At 34.4% G+C, this 21,800-nt stretch overlaps 1 non-coding gene across 1 annotated transcript; it reads right to left on the reverse strand.

The window, feature by feature from the left end:
• Nucleotides 1-2,358: 2,358 nt before the first annotated feature.
• LOC121211912 (small nucleolar RNA R71) lies at nucleotides 2,359-2,465 on the reverse strand. The gene has a single exon (XR_005907129.1). It is a non-coding gene; the product is annotated as a small nucleolar RNA R71 (small nucleolar RNA).
• Nucleotides 2,466-21,800: the final 19,335 nt, after the last annotated feature.

Genomic DNA, 21,800 nt, shown 5'->3' on the forward strand with positions numbered 1-21,800 from the left:
CAAACCACAATATGCTAATCTTCCAAGAATTAATACATTATTTATTAAACAACCAAATAACAACTATTTGACTATATCAACAATTATGGCAACCATACCAAAATAAGCCAACATATAAGGCATTATATATATCACATACATATCACTTATCAACATATAAACCAAGCCAACATAAATGGCCATATTCCAGCATTTGCAAGCCAAGTCTCATGGCTATAATCAAAATTCAAAACATACCAAAATGACACTAGCCTATACATGCCATATACGTGATAAACCATAATTTATACATATTTCTATCCCATGCTTAGCACATTTTATGGATGATTTTTCCTTAGATTTGGTGAATTCGATGCTCCTAATGCCCTAATTTCATGTTTTATACTTAGGTAAGCATAGGACAGTGAAAGGAACGAGAAACGGGTCAAAAATGGAGAAAATAGGCCAATGTATGAAATCAACACAGCCTGAACCTCCTTACATGGGCAGACCACACGGCCATGTCAATTTGGCAGAATCGAAGCACGACTCACACAGGTGGACCACACGCCCGTGCCTATTTAACAGGCTTGACCACAGCCTGAAGTAAACGCACACGGGCGTGTCCCTATCGAGCCCAAATTGAGTCCAATTCGGAAAAGGCCAATTTTAAGGGTTCTTAGGCATTCTAAAGCCTATAAATACACCCTAGAGCAGGAGGAAAATGACACATGGAGAAGGAAGCAGGGAACTACTCAAGGAAAGCCGATTGATCCATCTTCAAACTCGGATTTATCATCAAGACTGAAGATCTCCCCTCAATTTACCTTCAGGAGTTTTGGGTTTTTCTTTATGTTTTGTATTCATTATTCTTCTGAGATGTTTACATTTTTAGTTATGAACTAAAACCCCTAAATACCTAAGGGGAATGAAACATGAGACAGATCTTGTTATTATTATCTGAATTGTATGATAAATATTTGACTTGTTCTTAATTATGTGTTCTTAATTCTTGTCTTAATCTTCCAGGATATTGATTCAAGTTAAGCTCTTATTTAGATGAGGAATAGATCCTGTGTAAGAGTACATTTGTCATAACTAAGTGGAGTTGATTGCGCGCCTAGAGATAGGGTGGCAAGATTTTGCCGGATTAGGGTGAAACCTAATAAGAAGATCCATAGATTGAGTTAATGCAACCCTAGGGAGTTAATTACAAAGAGATTTCAATTATTCAACCTAGGGTTAGACGTTGTTAGTTTCGAGAGGGATAAGAATATAACTTAGGGATTTCTACGGATCAAGTCAAATGAAAAAATCGTCTGATTCAGAGTCAAATAACAAGTGAAGTTTAGGTGGATTTTTCCTTAGGTATTGTCTTAATTCAATCGTTTTTCCAAAAGTAATTCCCAAATTCTATTTTCTGTGATTTCTTAGTTTAGTTAATTAGTTAGATAAACAAAACCCTTTTATTTTTTAGGCTAGATAATAAAAAGAAAGTTAATACTAGTACTTTTAGTTCCTTTGGGTTCGATAATCCGGTCTTGCTAAACCTATACTACTGTTTGATAGGTACAGTTGCCTTCATCGTGATAATAGTTAGTTTCAAGAACCATTCGTTATAAATATTTAAAACCTGTCATGAATATCACGTATCAAGTTTTTGGCGCCGTTGTCGGGGAACTAAGATATTAGGAACACTCGATTTTTATTACTTTAGCCATTTACTTTTACTTCAATTTAAATTTTATTCTAATTTTTATTACTAATTCTTCTCTTTCCCTTTTTTTTGGCAGGTTCTTATAGTTCATGAGTAGAAGAAACCTGTCAGGACCATTACTTGTTGACAGTGAGATCGATCGCACAGTTCACAAAAACCAAAGAGAAATAAGGCGAAGCTTAAGATACACAGAGAAGGAGCAAGAGGACAATATTCAAACTACAATCGAGGAGATGGCTGAAAACCAAGAAAATCCGCTACCTCCTGCAATTGCTGTTAATCAAAATCCTGCTTTGCGTACTATGTATGATTATGCTAAACCTAATTTAACAGGAACTGTGTCAAGTATAGTTAGACCTGCTATTGCTGCAAATAATTTTGAATTGAAACCTAACACAATTCAAATGATACAACAGTTTGTTCATTTTGATGGTTTGCAGGATGAGTATCCCAACACTCACTTGGCAAATTTCCTAGAATTTTGCGATACCTTTAAAATTAATGGCATTTTTGATGATGCCATTCGCCTTAAGTTGTTTCCCTTTTTGTTGAGTAACAAAGCTAAACAGTGGTTGAACTTATTACCACGAGGGCCAATTATTACTTGGGAACAAATGACCAAAAAGTTTCTATTAAAATACTTTCCACCGGTGAAAACGGCTAAATTACGTAATGATATCTCTTCTTTTGTGCAGATGGATTTAGAGACACTCTATGATGCATGGGAGAGATACAAGGGCCTTTTAAGAAGGTGCCCTCACTATGGGTTACCACTTTGGCTACAGGTTCAAACGTTTCATAATGGCCTGAATCCTTGGACTCGGCATATGATTGATCCAGCCGTTGGAGGAACTATCAATAATAAGACACCTTAGGTGGCTTACGAATTTATTGAGGAGATGTCACTGAATAACTATCAGTGGCAAGTTATGAGAACAATGCCAATGAAAGCAGCCGGTGTTTACAACCTCGATGCGGTTACTATGCTATCTAACCAAGTAGAACTCTTAAATAAAAAGATTGACTGTTTGTGTGGTTCTACTCAGGTATATCCAGTGATGAGGTACGATTCGAATGGAGGAGGAGCATGCACAGAATATCAACCCTTCAACCCTAGCATCGAGGAGGAACAAGTTCAATTTATGGGTAACAATAACTCTAGATCCCAAAATAACCCATATAGTAACACTTATAATGTAGGTTGGAGGAACCATCCCAATTTCTCATGGGGCGGTCAAGGAAATCAAATGCCACAACATCCTCCGAGTTTTCAACAACCACCTTACCAGTAGGAGAAAAAGCTGAACCTTGAAGAGATGCTAACCAAATTCATCTCGGTGTCAAAGACTCATTTCTAGAATATTGAGATGGCACTCAAAAATCAACAAGCATCGATCCAAGGGCTCGAAACTCAAATTGGACAGCTGGCTAAGATGATTTCAGAAAGAGCACCAGGAAATCTACCTAGTAACACTAAACCCAATCCAGAAGCACATGTGAAAGCAGTTACACTAAGGAGTGGGAAAGTGTTAGCTAAATCGAAAAAGAAGCCACAACAAGAAGCTGACAGAAGCAAAAGAGAGGAGGTAAAACCCAAAAGTAATGAAAATCCAATGCCGAAGGAATATAAACCACCAATCCCATACCCAGAAAAGTTGAAGAAAGACCGCATGGATGCACAATTTGGTAAATTCCTTGAACTTTTTAAACAACTACATATTAACTTACCTTTTGTTGAAGCTATATCGCAAATGCCTACATACGCAAAATTTTTAAAGGAGCTCCTAACAAACAAAAGGAAGTTTGAAGACTTATCTATAGTGGATCTTAACGAGGAGTGCTCGGCTATACTCCAAAACAAACTGCCAACCAAACTAAAAGATCCAGGAAGTTTTACTATACCTTGCTTAATTGGTAGTTTTAACGTTGATAAGGCACTAGTTGATTTAGGTGCTAGCATTAATTTGATACAATATAAAATGTTTAAACAACTTGGTCTTGGGGAACCTAAACCCACTAGGATGAGTATTCAACTAGCTGATAGATGTATTAAATATCCTACGGGTATTATAGAGGACATACTTGTAAAAGTAGATAAATTTATATTCCTTGTTGACTTCATTGTGCTTGATATGGATGAAGATGTTGAAGTGCCTTTAATCTTAAGGCGTCTATTTTTAGCCACTGCTAGGGCTGTTATTGATGTGGGTGATGGTAAAATGGTAGTTAGAGTAGGTGACGAAGAAATCTTTTTTAAAATTTATGATGGCATGAGATTTTCTAGGGAACAAGTTGACTCATGTTATTTTATTGACTCTATTGATCATGCTGCTTAAGATTCTTTCCAGGAAATCATACATAAGGACACGTTGGAACTGTGCCATGCCCAATGAGAGGAGATAGATGATAATGATTCCGAGACAGGTAAAAGAAAAGCTAAACTGAACTTTAATGAATCTTCCCAAAGACAAGCAGAATATGAGGACATTAAAGGGAACGATGATTTAAGCAAAAACCCTCTATTGAAGAACCTCCCAAACTGGAACTCAAACAATTACCAAACCACTTGGTATACGCATTCCTTGGAAATAATTCTACATTACCAGTTATTATTGCATCTAACTTGTAACCCAAGGAGAAAGAAGAATTAATCCAAGTATTAAAAGAACATAAAAAGGCCATAGCTTGGAAAATTTCTGACATTAAAGAGATCAGCCCTTCTTTTTTCACCCACAAAATTTTAATGGGGGATGAATATAAACCATGTGTGCAAGCTCAAAGATGATTGAACCCCAACATGAAAGAAGTTGTTCAAGCCAAGGTAATTAAACTTCTAGATGGTGGAATTATTTATCCTATTTCTAACAGTTCTTGGGTAAGTCTAGTGCAAGTTGTTCCTAAGAAATGAGGCATGACTGTGGTAGCCAATGACAAGAATGAACTAATTCCAACTAGGACAGTCACAGGTTGGAGAGTTTGCATTGACTATAGGAAGCTAAATGATGCCACGAGGAAAGATCACTTCCCCTTGCCATTGATTGACCAAATGTTGGAAAGACTATCAGGGCACATGTACTATTGCTTCTTAGACGGACTATCTGGCTATTTTCAAATCCCAATAAGTCCTAAATATCAGGAAAAAATGACATTCACATGTCCATACGATACATTTGCTTATCGAAGAATGCCCTTTGGATTATGTAATGCTCCTGCTACGTTCTAGCGCTGCATGGTGGCCATCTTTGACGAACTCGTAGAAGATATCATGGAGGTATTTATGGATGATTTCTCGGTATTCGGTAACTCTTTCCATCTTTGGCTTAAAAATTTAAAATGAGTTCAAATAAGATGTGAGGAAACGAACCTCGTACCTACTGGGGAAAATGTCACTTTATGGTTCAAGAAGGTATTGTGCTAGGACATAAAATTTCTAGTAAAGGGATTGAGGTGGATAAATCTAAAGTCGAAATCATTGAAAAATTACCTCCTCCTAGTTCGGTTAAGGCTATTAGAAGTTTTTTAGGACATGTTGGGTTTTATAGAAAATTTATTAAAGATTTTTCTAAAATAGCTAAGCCATTGACCAAATTACTAGAAAAAGATGCTCTTTAATTTTGACCAAGAATGTTTAGAAGCATTTAATACTCTAAAGGATAAAGTGATTAATGTTCCAATTATAATAGCACCTGATTGGAATTTACCTTTTGAACTAATGTGTGATGCGAGTGACTTTGCAGTAGGTGCAGTTTTGGGACAGCGAAGGGACAAGCACTTTCAACCTATTTATTATGCTAGCAAAACTTTGACAGCCACACAGGAGAACTACACGACCACGGAGAAAGAATTGTTAGCTGTGGTTTTTACATTCGATAAATTTAGGCCATATCAAATATTGTCTAAAGTTGTCGTTTATACTGACCGTTCTGCTCTTCGCTACCTGTTAACTAAGACTGATGCAAAACCTCGTCTCATCCGATGGATATTCCTATTGCAGAAATTTGACTAGGAAATTCAAGATAAGAAAGAAGCAGAAAATCTCGCAGCTGATCATTTATCCAGGCTTGAAAATTCAAATACTAAAGAGCTAGATGAAGTGGAAATAAATGATTTGTTCCCTGAAGAACAATTTTTTGCTATTTCTGACTCGGAGGTACTTTGCTTTACAGACATCGCAAATTTTTCAGCCGCTAACGTTATCCCAAAAGGGTTGACACATCAACAAAAGAAACGATTCTTTACTGATGTGAAAAACTACTTTTGGGAAGATCCTTTTCTTTTCTGTATATGTACAGATCAAGTCATTCGGCAATGCTTTACAAGAACAAAAGCATTAAAAATCTTGGAACATTTCCACTCAAGACCAGCTACAGGACATTACGGTGGAAATAAGATCGCACATAAAATACTTGAATCAGGTTTTTATTGGCCCACCTTATTCAAAGATGCCAACAGGTATGTTATTTCTTGTGAAAAATGCCAAAGGACAGGTAATATCTTTAACCATGATGAAATGCCTCAGACATTTATGCTTTCATGTGAAATATTTGATGTTTGGGGTATCGACTTCAAGGGTCCATTCCTTAGTTCATTTGGAAAAAAATACATCTTAGTAGCTGTCGATTATATGTCTAAATGGGTTGAAGCCCAAGCTCTGCCTACAAATGATGCTAGAGTAGTGGTACGTTTCCTTAAAAAACTTTTCTCTCAATTTGGAACACCTAGATTAATCATCAGCGATAGGGGGACTCATTTCTGTAACGCCTAATTTGAAAGACCCTCATGAAATATGGAGTTTACCACCGGACAACTACCTTTTATCACCCTCAAACTAGTGGCCAAGTCGAAGTGGCAAATCGAGAACTTAAACGTATCCTAGAAAAGACGGTAGGATTAAACAGGAAAGATTGGGAAATGAAAGTAGATGACGCATTATAGGCTTATAGAACTGCTTTTAAAACCCCCATAGGAACATCACCATACAAACTCGTTTATGGAAAAAGTTGTCATCTATCATTTCAGTTAGGACACAAAGCATTCTGGGCTATAAAATTTCTAAACTTTGATCCCAAACTTGCAGGTGAAAACAGGTTGATGCAGTTAAATGAGTTAGACGAATGGCAAACCTATGCATATAAAAATTCAAGACTATACAAGGAAGCAACGAAATGACGCCACGATGCTCGGTTAAAACAAAATAAACAATTTGAAGTTGGAGATCTTGTACTATTATATAAATCGAGACTCAAATTGTTCCCCGGCAAGCTTAAATCATGATGGTCAGGTCCGTTCGTAGTCAAAACAGTTTTCCCATACGGCACTGTAGAAATAAGTCAACCATCACAAGGTACTTTCAAAGTAAAAGGACATCGCCTCAAACCTTACAATGGTGAGAAATTTAAAGATGACAGGGAGGAGCTACGGCTCCACGAATTTCTTTAAGTATACTTACACGATAAAGTCTAGCTTAGACTTTAAATAAGCACTTCTCAGGAGGCAACCCGAGCATTAACAATATTACTTTCTTTAAATTTTAGTTTTTAAAATCTAACATACTAACCAAATCATTGAGCATAGGCTTTTCAGAACCATACGGCCAGGCACACGGGCGTACCGTAGGCCGTGAACATACCACGGGATGCAACACGGCCGTGTGATACGACTGTGTAAAAATAGGGCAAAAATTTCTTCCCCAACACGGGATGCAATAAGTAGCCACAGCCGTGTGACATGGCCGTGGGCGAAACTGCCAAAATAACATGGATGTGCAACACGCCCGTGTTTTGAAACCATGGGTAAACTGTCAATCTAACACAGGCATGCGCCTGCCTACACGGGCGTGGGAGAAGCGAACGGAGACTGACACTGCCGTGCAACATGCCCATGTACACCAATGCGCCTAATTTCAAAAAGTACGAAACTCATGGGCTGAGCTTAGAGCACACGGGCGTGCCCCTCGGCCGTGTCCCCCAATTTCTCTATAAACACCTATTATTTATTTTATTTTATTTTTATCTCTATATTTTGATTTTTTTATTTCCTTTTAATACTATTTCATCCTGAGTTTTTACAATTTTTATTCTTCGGCTATTTCATTATGAGAAATTATGCTTTAGTATACCTCTTAAAGAGTTCCTGATTTGATCACAGTCATAAAGAGCTCTTAAGCTTATCATCACATAGGAACTAAAAACTCCACCGGCAAAGGTTCTCCACGACTGCCATGTCCTACTCGACCACGACCATAGCTACCACCAGATATAATATTCTTCTGGCGTAGGACTTATGGACTAATGAACCTCTACCACCACCGGAGTATCCTCCTCCACCCTCATGCCGATTATTCTCCAAAACTCTAGTTCAAGGAAATTCATTCATCACTCAGGAAGTTTCACATCTCTCCCTATCTTATATTTATATTCTTTTTTATATATCTATCTTTGTACATTGAGGGCAATGTACGTCTTAAGTGTGGGGTGTATTCATTTCACTATCAGAAAAATCCCTAAATGATTGCCTTGTTCTCTTAAAAAGCTCTCATATCATGTTTAGGATAAATTTTGATTGATTTATGATTTTTATTGATATATCTTAAATTAAAACGTAGGCATTCATGCATTGATTATTTAAACTTTAAGACATTAGGAAATTAAGCATGACAAGTTGATTTTTAAGAATTTAAAATTTTAGGTTGTTTCCCCAAGTTTAGGTATTATCTTGAGTCGGAATTCACAAGTTTAAACATCAAAAAGCCATAATTTTTGTGAGATCTTGAGCCTTTAGAGCATCTATTATTTCTTTCATGCTTACTTTCATTATAAGTGCACCAGGATTGAATTATTATTCTAGAACTTACTTGATTATGCATGTCAAGACCACACCATTTGATTTGATATGTCAAAATGATAAAGGCACTTAGGTTTAACCCACTCACTCCATAAAAACCTACCGTCACAATTAACCCTTAGTGAACCCTCTTGAGCCTAACAACCCATTCATTAATTTACCCTCAATATTAACCCATAACTCATTATTGTTGAAATCCCTAAATTAATTTGATCCCTATTTTTGTCGAGATTTGAGTTGGAATAGTTGCTTAGCTATGTTTTATTCTATTTTATAATTTGACTTGTTCTGAAAAAAAACATAAAACATAAAAAATACATGTATACATATTAGTAGTAGTGATCTTCTGAGCTAAAGAAGTTAAATTCCATATTCTGAGAAAAAGCTCTGTTGTATGCAATTGATGACTAGTCATTTTTCTAGTTAGGCAATTTTTCAACTCAATCTCGATTCTAACCCTTTCTTTCAGCTTGTGACCACACCCTCTAACCAAAGCCACGTTACAACCCTCTAAAGACCTTTTGATTGACTTTTCATCTCAATTTATAGTGGTGGACATTTGATTTTCATGCAAGCCTGTGGTAATGACTTTTCATTATTGACTATTGAGTGCTTCATTTATTGTGAGGTCTTAAATAGAAATTTGACCAATTTCTAAGTTTATGGACAAAAATTGGACATAGATGGAATTTTTGGAAAGTTTAGTAAAAAGGGCATTTTGGTCATTTAGTGGTAAAATAAATTAAAATACAAAATTAAAAGCCAATTTTGTTCATCTTCTTCACCATGGATGTGTATACCAAGGGAGACTCCATGGCTAGGGTTTCCAAGATTCCAAGCTCGATTGTAAGTACGTTCTAGCCTCATTTTTAATGATTTTTATGTTTTTGGAGTCCCGGTAACTTGATTTAGCTTATGCTAGCAATAATTCAACATAGGGTTCATAATTGGAAAAATACCCATAGGTGAAATTTGTGTATTTTGGTGTTTTATGATAGAATATGAGGCTTTAAATTATGTTAGACAACTTGTGCTACTCGGTTTTAAGTGAAATCGAGTAAAAGGGCTTAATTGGGAAAAAGACCTAATAGTCATAAGTACATGTTACAGTGAGAATTTGATGTTTCCATAGAATGGAAAAATGATCAGCATGTCATAAAACATAAGAAAATAGGATGAAGTTTAATTTCTGAACCTTGGGGCAAAAGTGCAAATATGAAAAAGTTTAGGGGTCAAAATGAAAATTTGTAAAAATATGATTTTTGGACCCGTATGAATAGTGTGACTAATTATTAGGCTAAATGTGATATTATAGATGAAGGAAATCGAGATTCAGAATTAAATCGGGAAAATACAATGTTATGGACTAAAATGGTAAATTGTCGTTTCTGGATCGAGGTAATTTCGTATGATAATAATAATGCAATGTTATGTTTGAATTATATTTCTTACTATTATTGCATATATTGTATGATTTAATATATTGGAAAAGTTGATGGAATGGTGTTTATGATGTGGAAATATGACATGAAAGAATGTTACATGAAATGCAAGAAAATGATGATACATGACAAGTGATATATGAAATATGTGATATATGTTATGTAAATTCTTAAAAGCTGATTTGATATTTGAGTTGTGTCTTTTTTACTATGAATGGACAATTGGTACTATGGATAGTGTGATCGACACATCGAGTAAGTTCATACATAAATAATCTATCGATTCTTTTTATGTTATTATATTTTGATATCATATGAAATGTGGCTGCCTATCAAATGGTTATTTGATGTAATTTATGAATTTAAATTGATTACGGACAATTTAGTAAAATGTTGAAAAGTGAGGAAATGGGAAAATGTGCAGGCAATTGTGTATCTGTTATTATTCCGATGAGTTCAACGGGAAATCGATTAAATGAAAATACATATGAAATTGATTATGTGATGAACAAATGCAAGTATATGTTTATTTGAATTTATGAGCAATATGCTCGATATTTTAGCGAATCTCGGTAAAATGGAATGGATTAAGTGAATTGTGTAAAAGTGAACGTTAGTAGTAAAATAGTGTTGAACAGCAGCAGTGCATGACTTTGAAAATTTACCAAAAATATTGTAAGTTGAATTGAATTTCAAAAAAATTATGGAATTAAAGATTAATGAGTCTATTTTCATATAAAAGAAACAGGGGGAGCAAAAGAGTTATATATTATGTGATATTATAATTTTTGTGAGACAGTGTCAGAATAAATTCGAGATCCCCTGTTCTGACTTTAGAAATTCACCATAAATTGTAAAAATATTATTAAGAGTCATACCTTACATGCATGAATTCCTTATTAAGTCTGTCTTTTAGGGAAACAAACGGTATGGTCGTTGTAATTCTGTACAGGGAGAAATTTGGTTTGTAGTGCACAGGGTCAGAGTAGTCATACCCTGAAACAAGGGAAACTTTAATGAATAAACTGTACTAATTGGCTAAATCAAAAATTTTGGAAATTTTATGGAAGAAATATATATGAATCTAGTTTCAAGTAAAATTAATAAAACTAAATTTGGAGTTTTTTAGCTTCAGATATGAATGATTTAGTAACTATAACTCGATAACATAGCTTAACCTGAACATGTGTAATTATACAATAATAATGTTTTATCTTGAAAAGCGTGGTAGTAATTGCTTATTATTTTCATATGAACTTACTAAGTGTAAAGCTTACCCATCCTCTCCATTTCTTTAGTATTAGCAGGTTGGCTCAGGGTTGGAGATCATCGGAGGCAAAATCACACTATTAAACTATCATTTTGGGAGAATTAATTCAAATATTAGAAATATCAAGTGAGTGGCATGTATAGGAAGTTGGTTTGTGATATGTATTTTTATTATGATTTTGACCATACGTATCAGTCTGCATTGAGTTATCGTATATGATCATGAGATGTAGTCCTTATCCATTATGGTTTATAAATTTAATTAATCGTGCCATGTCCTATGTTTTGATGTGATGATATAGTTAGCTTTGTTTGTTATGCATGTGTTTGAAAAGTTTTGAATTAAATGAAATTTTATGGCCCAATTTTCGTCTGTGTATTATTAAGTCTGGTAATGCCTCGTACTCTATTCCAGCCTTGGATACGGGTAAAGGGTGTTACATTTAGTGGTATCAGAGCTATGGTTTAGTCAGTTCTCGGACTAACCTAGCATGTGTAAAAGTCCAGCTATACATGCCATTGATCTGTGATAGTGTGATGTCTCCCAACGCGTATGAGTACCGTCTTGTTTAGACAGAGGTACTCTCCAACCGAGCTGCACTGACCATGTTCAATGTGATGCGAAGGTGTTTGAATAAAATTACGATTATGATGAGTCTTGATTTAGAAAAGTATGAATAAAAATTTATGATATATATATAAGTGATAACACGTGAGATGAAAGGTCATGTTGTGATAAATATCCATACTTACTTGATGCTCATATGATGTAGTGTATTTGACTTAATTACTTGATAAGATGAACGGGATAAATAGAAATTTGTAGAGGTATGAGTAAAAGTTCCTAATATCATGATATGAATGAAAATGTCATTGCCTTGATTGAACGTTGAATGTTGATGAATGTCAATGATATTTTTTTTTGAGATAAATGATTATAATGAAATGAATTTATCTATGTTAAATTGTTTGGACTGAATTATGTGATTGTAATGATATGTATATGATGATGCACAAAATGAGAGTTGCGATTGTGATGCAAATATCTATGTTTGTTTAATCTTTATATGATGTCATGAGTATGATTTGTTCGAGTGGATGGATGGATAAGTCAAGCTATCCAGAAAACATAGGATGCATGCATACTTATACTTGACTAAATGAGATAGCTGGAAAGTGGGCATTAAACCAATATGAATGTTAGTTACTTGAAATGAATGACATGACTGAGATATGATTGCTATGATGAAAATTGTGTTACATATATATGAATATGAGAGTTGAGTTAGAGGCCCTACAACCCCTTGCCCCTTACCAAAGTGGTGCTTTATAATAGAATTTCATGAGATTTGTACTGAATAAGTTTTCGGTTGAGAAACCAAAGAGTTCAGTGCTAGATTAATTATAAATATGATTAGAGATTGAAGAATGAGTTGATAAGTAAAGTCAAAGCTAGAAAAGTATCAGATTCGCACAAGGATTATTGGAGTTATGCACTGTTCCAATTAGAGAAGAAATTTATTTTGATGAATCGAATTACTAAGGTACAAGGTCGAGAAAAGTGCAAATCAAAATTTATTCAAAACTAGTCTTCTTTAGTGAAAAGAAATATGAAATTTTTGATGGGAGAAATAGTTGGGGAAATGATATCTAAAATGTGTAATATCTGAGTGTGACAATTACGGCTAGATAGATTTTAGTAGTTTCTTCTAAGATGTTCTATGTGTTTATCCGTTCCCAGAAATATTTCTATGGTTATTGATCTTTTGAAGAAATTTTTGTTATATGGGGATGTTTTCTAATACTGATGTTAGACGAAAACATTGGTAGCCTGACTGGTTTATAATTTGTATTACTCTATTCCTTCGGGCATTCCATTATATTCTACTTGATAAAAAAGTTGGTGAGAGAATATGCATGATACTATGATTCTGTTTCTTCTACTTGATGCTCCATTTGATATGTATATATATGGGAAGATACATTGTTCTTGTTACATTTGATTCCAGTGAGATTAAATGATGTTTTCTACTGGATTTCTTTTCTCTGAGTATTTATCGGGATCTTCTATATTTTCCTATGAGTTTGGTTTTCAATTTCCCGGCATAGTTGCAACACCCCTATCCTGTATCCGTCGCAAGAATAGGTGAAGGGGCATTACCAGACTTGAAACTCATATCAGAACAGTAATTTTTTTTTTGAGAACATTCCTTTAGATAAATACTAAAGACAGTCAGGGATACAAATTTAAACTTCTATAAGTACACATTCAAAAGATGCCATTTCGCATGGCTTATATACATTAACCAAAATATTCTTCGGCCACTGGTCTATTCTATACATGCCATAAAATAATTCAAAACATAACAGTAACAAGCAGTGGATAGTGATAGTGTGACTAGTTGCTGACGATCCCCAAGTCTGTAGCTTTCGAATGAGATCTATAAAACAGAGGAAACAAAGTAAATGGAGTAAGCATTACAATGCTTAGTAAGTTTTAAGCAGTGTCAACAGATAACAATCAAATTATAACATAGTTGTTCGTATTTTTATTTCACTCTTCCTTCGGGCATACCATCCCTTTACCGAATATGCACATCTCATCATATACAATAGGAAGATAAACTTTCACATAAAAGTGAGCTCATGTGACATAGATATATTGTATAATTTCACATAACCTCTCATACTGATCCGATGTCACATAATCATAGGAATAGTCTCATAGATTGCTCACGTATGCATCACATAACTACCTTATGATTTAGTCCAAATCAAGCTCACATATAAACTTGGAGTACATACATGTTTAACCTTTCGCATTGAATATATTTATAAGCAATTCTTATTGCGAAGTCTTATAGCTTTAAACTCTACTCGGATTATCGGCGAGACCTTTAGCTCAGATGAAATCTCCACACGAGTCAGCGGGTCTTAACCCAGACATAGTCACCACATATGGTCATCTGGTCTTTAATCCCGGGTTTACATCATAGAGTTTCATGCATATTTATTCACATGTTACAACATTCACATTGACTATCATATTTGTAATTCATTTACCTCATCAAATATCTAATAAAACACACCTTCCGCCGTTTGTCATTTGGCCACAATATATATATACACATCTCATACATATCTCACATTAGCCATTTGGCTTTACCACATATCCATCTCATACACGTTTCGCATTAGCCATTCGGCTTTACCTCATATCCATCTCATACACGTTTCGCATTAGCCATTCGGCTTTACCTCATATCCATCTCATACACATTTCGCATTAGCCATTCGGCTTTACCACATATATACACTTCCACGTTCATCACATTGGCCATTCGGCCTTATCACATATATGCATGTTCACATTCATCACATTGGCCATTCGGCCTTATCACATATATGCATATTCACATTCATCACATTGGTCATTCGGCCTTATCACACATATGCATGTTCACATTCATCACATTGGCCATTCGGGCCATTCGGCCTTACCACAAATATGCATGTTCACATTCATCACATTGGCCATTCGGCCTTATCTCATATATGCATGTTCACATTCATCACATTTGCCATTCGGCCTTACCTCATATATACACATTCACATTCATCACATAAAATCCTAAATCAAAATATAAATTTTCATGTATTCACATCACAATTATCCAAATATACTTCACATACCACATATACTTTCATGTATACACTTTGTCTTGGCTGAATCTACATCTATCATTTTCCAATGAATAATTCAATTTCAAGCCATACTATCATTTCATATTCGAATACTTATAAACTTACAATTTCACAAATTTTAAAATCAGAGATCCATCTAACACTCATATATCATTTTATAGTATCACAATTTAGAATTCACGTATGGGTTTAATCAATAGCTTATGAGCAACTAAAACAAGTTTTATCCATGTTTACAACATAACCACATTTTCTCTACAAGCTGTTTTCGTGAGCAACAGTCGTTAAATTATTTGTAACTGGGGCTAAGAAATTCCAAATTATGTGCCGTTAATTTTCCATGAAAACAGACTCGTATATCTTCTATCCATAAAATTTTCAGAATTTTTGGTTTGGCCAATCAATACTATATTTTTCTTAAAGTTTCCCCTATTTTACTGCTTGACTATTCTGACTACTCTTCACTAAGAATTTAATTTCTCAATGTACAGAATTCAAAATATGTTTTCGTTTATTTTGTTTGAAACTAGACTCATTCAGGAGTCTAAACATATAATTTTATCTTATAATCATTTTTTTACGATTTATGATGATTTTTCAAATACTGAACAGGGGATTTCGGAGCCGTTCTGACTCTATCTCACACAACTTTGAAAATCTCATTATCGGCAACCCCTTTACTTACACGATTTCTTTTATACGAAACTAGACACATCAAGATTTAATTACATAATTTATTCAGCCTTTAACTCAGCTCTCACAATTTATGGTAATTTTTCCAAAACACGTTACTGCTGCTGTCGCTAGCAGATTTATACAATTTACTCTATAAAGTTCTCATTCACATATTTAAAACATAATATCATATATGCCGTCATTTAGAAAAGTCATTGACCTTAACGTATATACATAATTCATATTCATCCCGTTTTAAAACTTAAAACTTACAAAGGAATCAAACTCAATTACTTAAGAACTTTATTTATTTGAGCAACTGCGGATAGGCTACTCGACGACTTTCTCTTTCCCCTTATCTGATTTAGATCCTCTTTGCTCATGAGCTTAATTAAAACAAATGAATTTGTTTCATTACTTATTCAACATTACTTCTTTAACAGTCACAGTTGATAATCGTATAAATTCAGTGCATAATGTGTTTATGAAATATAGCATGACTAACTTTTATGTTTATTTCACTAATACCTAATTCATATGCACAAACAAGAATTCACATTACTTGCCATTGCAAATGGAACCTAGATAGCCAATTACCATGGCCGAACATACAGCCAGTTATATAAATAACACAAAGTGATACAAATTTATTTTTACCATTACAAATCATAAAAAAAGATGACCAAAGCATACGACATCAACAATATATATACATACCAAATACCTATATTGCATACTTATCAAATTGAACTTAAAGCACTATCCTAATATTCATGTACATATTATCCACCATTTCCAAACCAATTCATCAATGCAATCATACCATTACAAATCAACTTAGAATAACCATATCTAATAATCAAATACCTATAGCATTGCATATTTCTCACATAGCAAGTACAACTAAATTCATTATTAATATATATATCTAAACACTTAACTACAAGATTTAATCACCATTATCAAATCATAAAACAGCTTATAACCATCATCTATATTTACTTCACATAAACCGAAATAACCATTACATCATCTTTAATACACTTAGCATTTTACCCATTTAATCAAGCCAAATCTCAAGACCATTCCATCACACAAATTATACCATAAATCATACTTACAATTTAAGTTAATACATGACCAAAATCACCATCATTAACATCATTATCAAACCAAAACCAAAACACATCTATCATCCGTATACCAAGCTTACCAAAACAAACTACTATGAGTTTCAAGCTTATTGACCGAATCTCAAACCTCAAAATTCTAAGTTTAATCCACGTGATAAGTACAGTTTGAACTAATCATCTCAAACATGCATAGATTTTCAAGAATCATTCAATACATACCTCATTCTAGCCATCTTCTAAGCCAAAAATTAAAGCAACCAAACTTTCTTCTCCCTCCCTTTAGGCTACGGCAATGGAGGACAAGGATGAACCAACTTTGGTTTCTCCTCCCACTAACTATTATCTAATATCTCTTTTTTTTTCTTTGATTAATTCATTTGTAATATAATATCTTAAATCACAATACATATTATATATATAACACCATATCATGACCGGCCACCATCTCAAAAGTGGGTAATTGACATGCAAGCCCACATTTTTGAATACATGCTCTATTAGATCACTTTATATATTTACCTAACCTATTTTACCAATGTTTCACATAAGTCCCATTTCAAAATTTCACATACAAATGGAAACATTAATGCTTGAAATTTTTACACATGCATTTACTCACATCATGAACATAGAATATAACTTTCAATTATTTATAAAACTCGGTTTCGTGGTCCCGAAACCACTTTTCGACTAGGGTCTACTTTGGACTGTCACAACTCCCCTTCCTTTAGGGATTTTCGTCCCTGAAAATCTTACCGGCAAATAGGATAGGGTAACTTTCTCTCATTGAGTTCTCTAGATCCCACCTAGTTTCCTCAACTCCGAACTTACGCTTCAGTGCTTTAACTAACAAAGCTTTCTTAGTTTGATCATACTAAATCACAGAGATCCACAAAATTGACATTTACTCACTTACTTTTCATTTCGGTAATAACACACATAGGTATAACACTATTTACTCATCGGTCTGAACCTACTAGGTATAGGCTCGAACCCCACACACAGGTTCTAGCCTACTTAACCCAAAGTCAGAATAAACTCGACAGCCATCAACTAATTAGGCTATTAGCCTAGTATACACTTCACCGGTCCCAAACCTACTAGGCACAAGGCCTGAATAACTCAAATATATATATATTCATTTGGTTCATGACAACACTCATTTAACATCTTATGAAAATATTTTTTTATACATGTAACTTAGATAATCTTTCACACACCCATTCATCAGTAAAACACTATCAATAAGAATTTAATACTATCCTTTATCTTCGGCTATTTCAAGTAACCACTGATACAGTAGCTGAAGGTTTTAAATTCTCAATTCAGCAACATATATAAGCTGATACGAGATTATGTTAACATCTTGCATCAATATTTAACTTAACTTATTTCCAAAGGAAAAATCAACTTCCACGTACCTGAACATTTATTTCATTTAGCACATTCTTTCATAGTTAACGTTACCCGTATACAGTCGAATAAGCATAAAGCCTAATATAATATACTGGCATGAGATTTATTCTAGCACATAACTCATCTATCCAAAATTATCACCATTCATCAGAAATTCTTACCAACTTTCAAATGTCGAAACTTAGTCAAAATAATTTCTTGAACATGATTAACAAAATAGTGTTTATTCACAATAGCACATATAACTGCATATACCGAGAATCTCGTATTTATAATGTATATATATATCACATACCTTGCCAATGTAATGTCTCGAACTTATTTCATTACCAATTTAGCACAATGTTGTATAATCTCCGACTCTAATTAGTTCACCAGTGTTTAGTCCGTTTAACGAATTTTCTCTTTAGGTCTTACTTACTATTACAAATCAATGCCATCGTCTCACACGAGGTCATACATGAAACACACTTCGCATACACAGTGCCCACTGACTGATTTCGCACACATAGCGCTCGATTAAAGAACTCGCACACATAGTGCCTCAATTACCAATCTCGCACACATAGTGCTCGATTGAAGAACTCGCACACATAGTGCCTCAACTACTGATCTGGCACACATAGTGCTCGGTTGGAGAACTTGCACACACAGTGCCTCATAATTCCAGCATGAATGCCTTCGAGGTTTAGCCCAGATATATCACTAGCACGAATGCTCTTTGGAACTTAGCCCGGATATATCACTAGCACGAATGCTCTTCGGAACTTAGCCCGGATATATCACTAGCACGAATGCTCTTTGGGACTTAGCCCAGATATATCACTAGCACGAATGCTTTTCGGGACTTAGCCCGGATATATATAACTCTCAATTCTCATGTATATATACATATATAACAATACACATTAGTATATCATTTACATTACTTGAATACAAACACAACATGCTTATCGACCATTCAACTTTCAGTTCCATAACCACATACAAAGATCACATTTATAGTCATAACACTCTTTCAAAATTGCATTACATATACCCTTATAATTCAATCCAAATCAAAATTCAAATACGAGTACATGATACGTACCTGATCAACTTAATAATTCGAGCATGTCTAAGTGAAGTTATATCGCAAATTCTCATAGTCAGAAGCTTGCTACAGCTCGATCGGTATCAAGACTCATTACAATACAACAAACACATTTTAATAGTCAAAAATCATCACACTATCATTTTATCACTTTATGGCATGTATAAATAGACTCACGCGTGCTACGTTAGTCTTAGAATCGACTAAATCGTGGCTCTGATACCAAATAAAATGTAACACCCCTATCCCATATCCATCGCCAGAATAGGTGAAGGGGCATTACCAGACTTGAAACTCATATCAAAACAGTAATTTTTTTTGAGAACATTCATTTAGATAAATACTAAAGACAGTTAGGGATACAAATTTAAACTTCTATAAGTACACATTCAAAAGATGCCATTTTCGCATGGCTTATATACATTAACCAAAATATTCTTCGGCCACTGGTCTATTCTATACATGCCATAAAATAATTCAAAACATAATAGTAACAAGCAGTGGATAGTGATAGTGTGACTAGTTGCTGACGATCCCCGAGTCTGTAGCTTCCGAATGAGATCCATAAAATAGAGGAAACAAAGTAAACGAAGTAAGCATTACAATGCTTAGTAAGTTTTAAGCAGTGTTAACAGATAACAATCAAATTATAACATAGTTGTTCGTATTTTTATTTCACTCTTCCTTCGGGCATACCATCCCTTTACCGAATATGCACATCTCATCATATACAATAGGAAGATAAACTTTCACATAAAAGTGAGCTCATGTGACATAAATATATTGTATAATTTCACATAACCTCTCACACTGATCCGATGTCACATAATCATAGGAATAGTCTCATAGATTGCTCACGTATGCATCACATAACTACCTTATGATTTAGTTCAAATCAAGCTCACATATAAACTTGGAGTACATACCTGTTTAACCTTTCGCATTGAATATATTTATAAGCAATTCTTATTGCGAAGTCTTATAGCTTTAAACTCTACTCGGATTATCGGCGAGTCCTTTAGCTCAGATGAAATCTCCACACGAGTCAGCGGGTCTTAACCCAGACATAGTCACCACATATGGTCATTTGGTCTTTAATCCCGGGTTTACATCATAGAGTTTCATGCATATTTATTCACATGTTACAACATTCACATCGACTATCATATTTGTAATTCATTTACCTCATCAAATATCTAATAAAACACACCTTCCGCCGTTTGTCATTTGGCCACAATATATATATATACACATCTCATACATATCTCACATTAGCCATTTGGCTTTACCACATATCCATCTCATACACGTTTCGCATTAGCCATTCGGCTTTACCTCATATCCATCTCATACACATTTCGCATTAGCCATTCGGCTTTACCACATATATACACTTCCACGTTTATCACATTGGCCATTCTGGCTTATCACATATATGCATGTTCACATTCATCACATTGGCCATTCGGCCTTATCACATATATGCATATTCACATTCATCACATTGGCCATTCGGACTTATCACACATATGCATGTTCACATTCATCACATTGGCCATTCGGCGTTATCACACATATGCATGTTCACATTCATCACATTGGCCATTCGGCCTTATCACACATATGCATGTTCACATTCATCACATTGGCCATTCAGACCATTCGGCCTTATCACACATATGCATGTTCACATTCATCACATTGGCCATTCGGCCTTATCTCATATATGCATGTTCACATTCATCACATTTGCCATTCGGCCTTATCTCATATATACACATTCACATTCATCACATAAAATCCTAAATCAAAATATAAATTTTCATGTATTCACATCACAATTATCCAAATATACTTCACATACCACATATACTTCATGTATACACTTTGTCTTGGCTGAATCTACATCTATCATTTTCCAATGAATAATTCAATTTCAAGCCATACTATCATTTCATATTCGAATACTTATAAACTTACAATTTCACAAATTTTAATATCAAAGATCCATCTAACAATCATATATCATTTTATAGTATCACAATTTAGAATTCACGTATGGGTTTAATCAATAGCTTATGAGCAACTAAAACAAGTTTTATCCATGTTTACAACATAACCACAATTTCTCTACAAGCTGTTTTCCTGAGCAACAGTCGTTAAATTATTTGTAATTGGGGCTACGAAATTCCAAATTATGTGCCGTTAATTTTCCATGAAAATAGACTCGTATATCCTCTATCCACAAAATTTTCAGAATTTTTGGTTTGGCCAATCAATACCAGATTTTTCTTAAAGTTTCCCCTATTTTACTGCTTGACTACTCTGACTACTCTTCACTAAGAATTTAATTTCTCAAAGTACAGAATTCAAAATATGTTTTCGTTTATTTTGTTTGAAATTAGACTCATTCAGGAGTCTAAACATATAATTTTATCTTATAATCATTTTTGTACGATTTATATTGATTTTCCAAATACTGAACAGGGGATTTTGGGAGCCGTTCTGACTCCGTCTCACACAACTTT

Source organism: Gossypium hirsutum, chromosome A12 (genome assembly GCF_007990345.1).
Source record: "Gossypium hirsutum isolate 1008001.06 chromosome A12, Gossypium_hirsutum_v2.1, whole genome shotgun sequence".
Classification (NCBI taxonomy): Eukaryota; Viridiplantae; Streptophyta; class Magnoliopsida; order Malvales; family Malvaceae; genus Gossypium; species Gossypium hirsutum.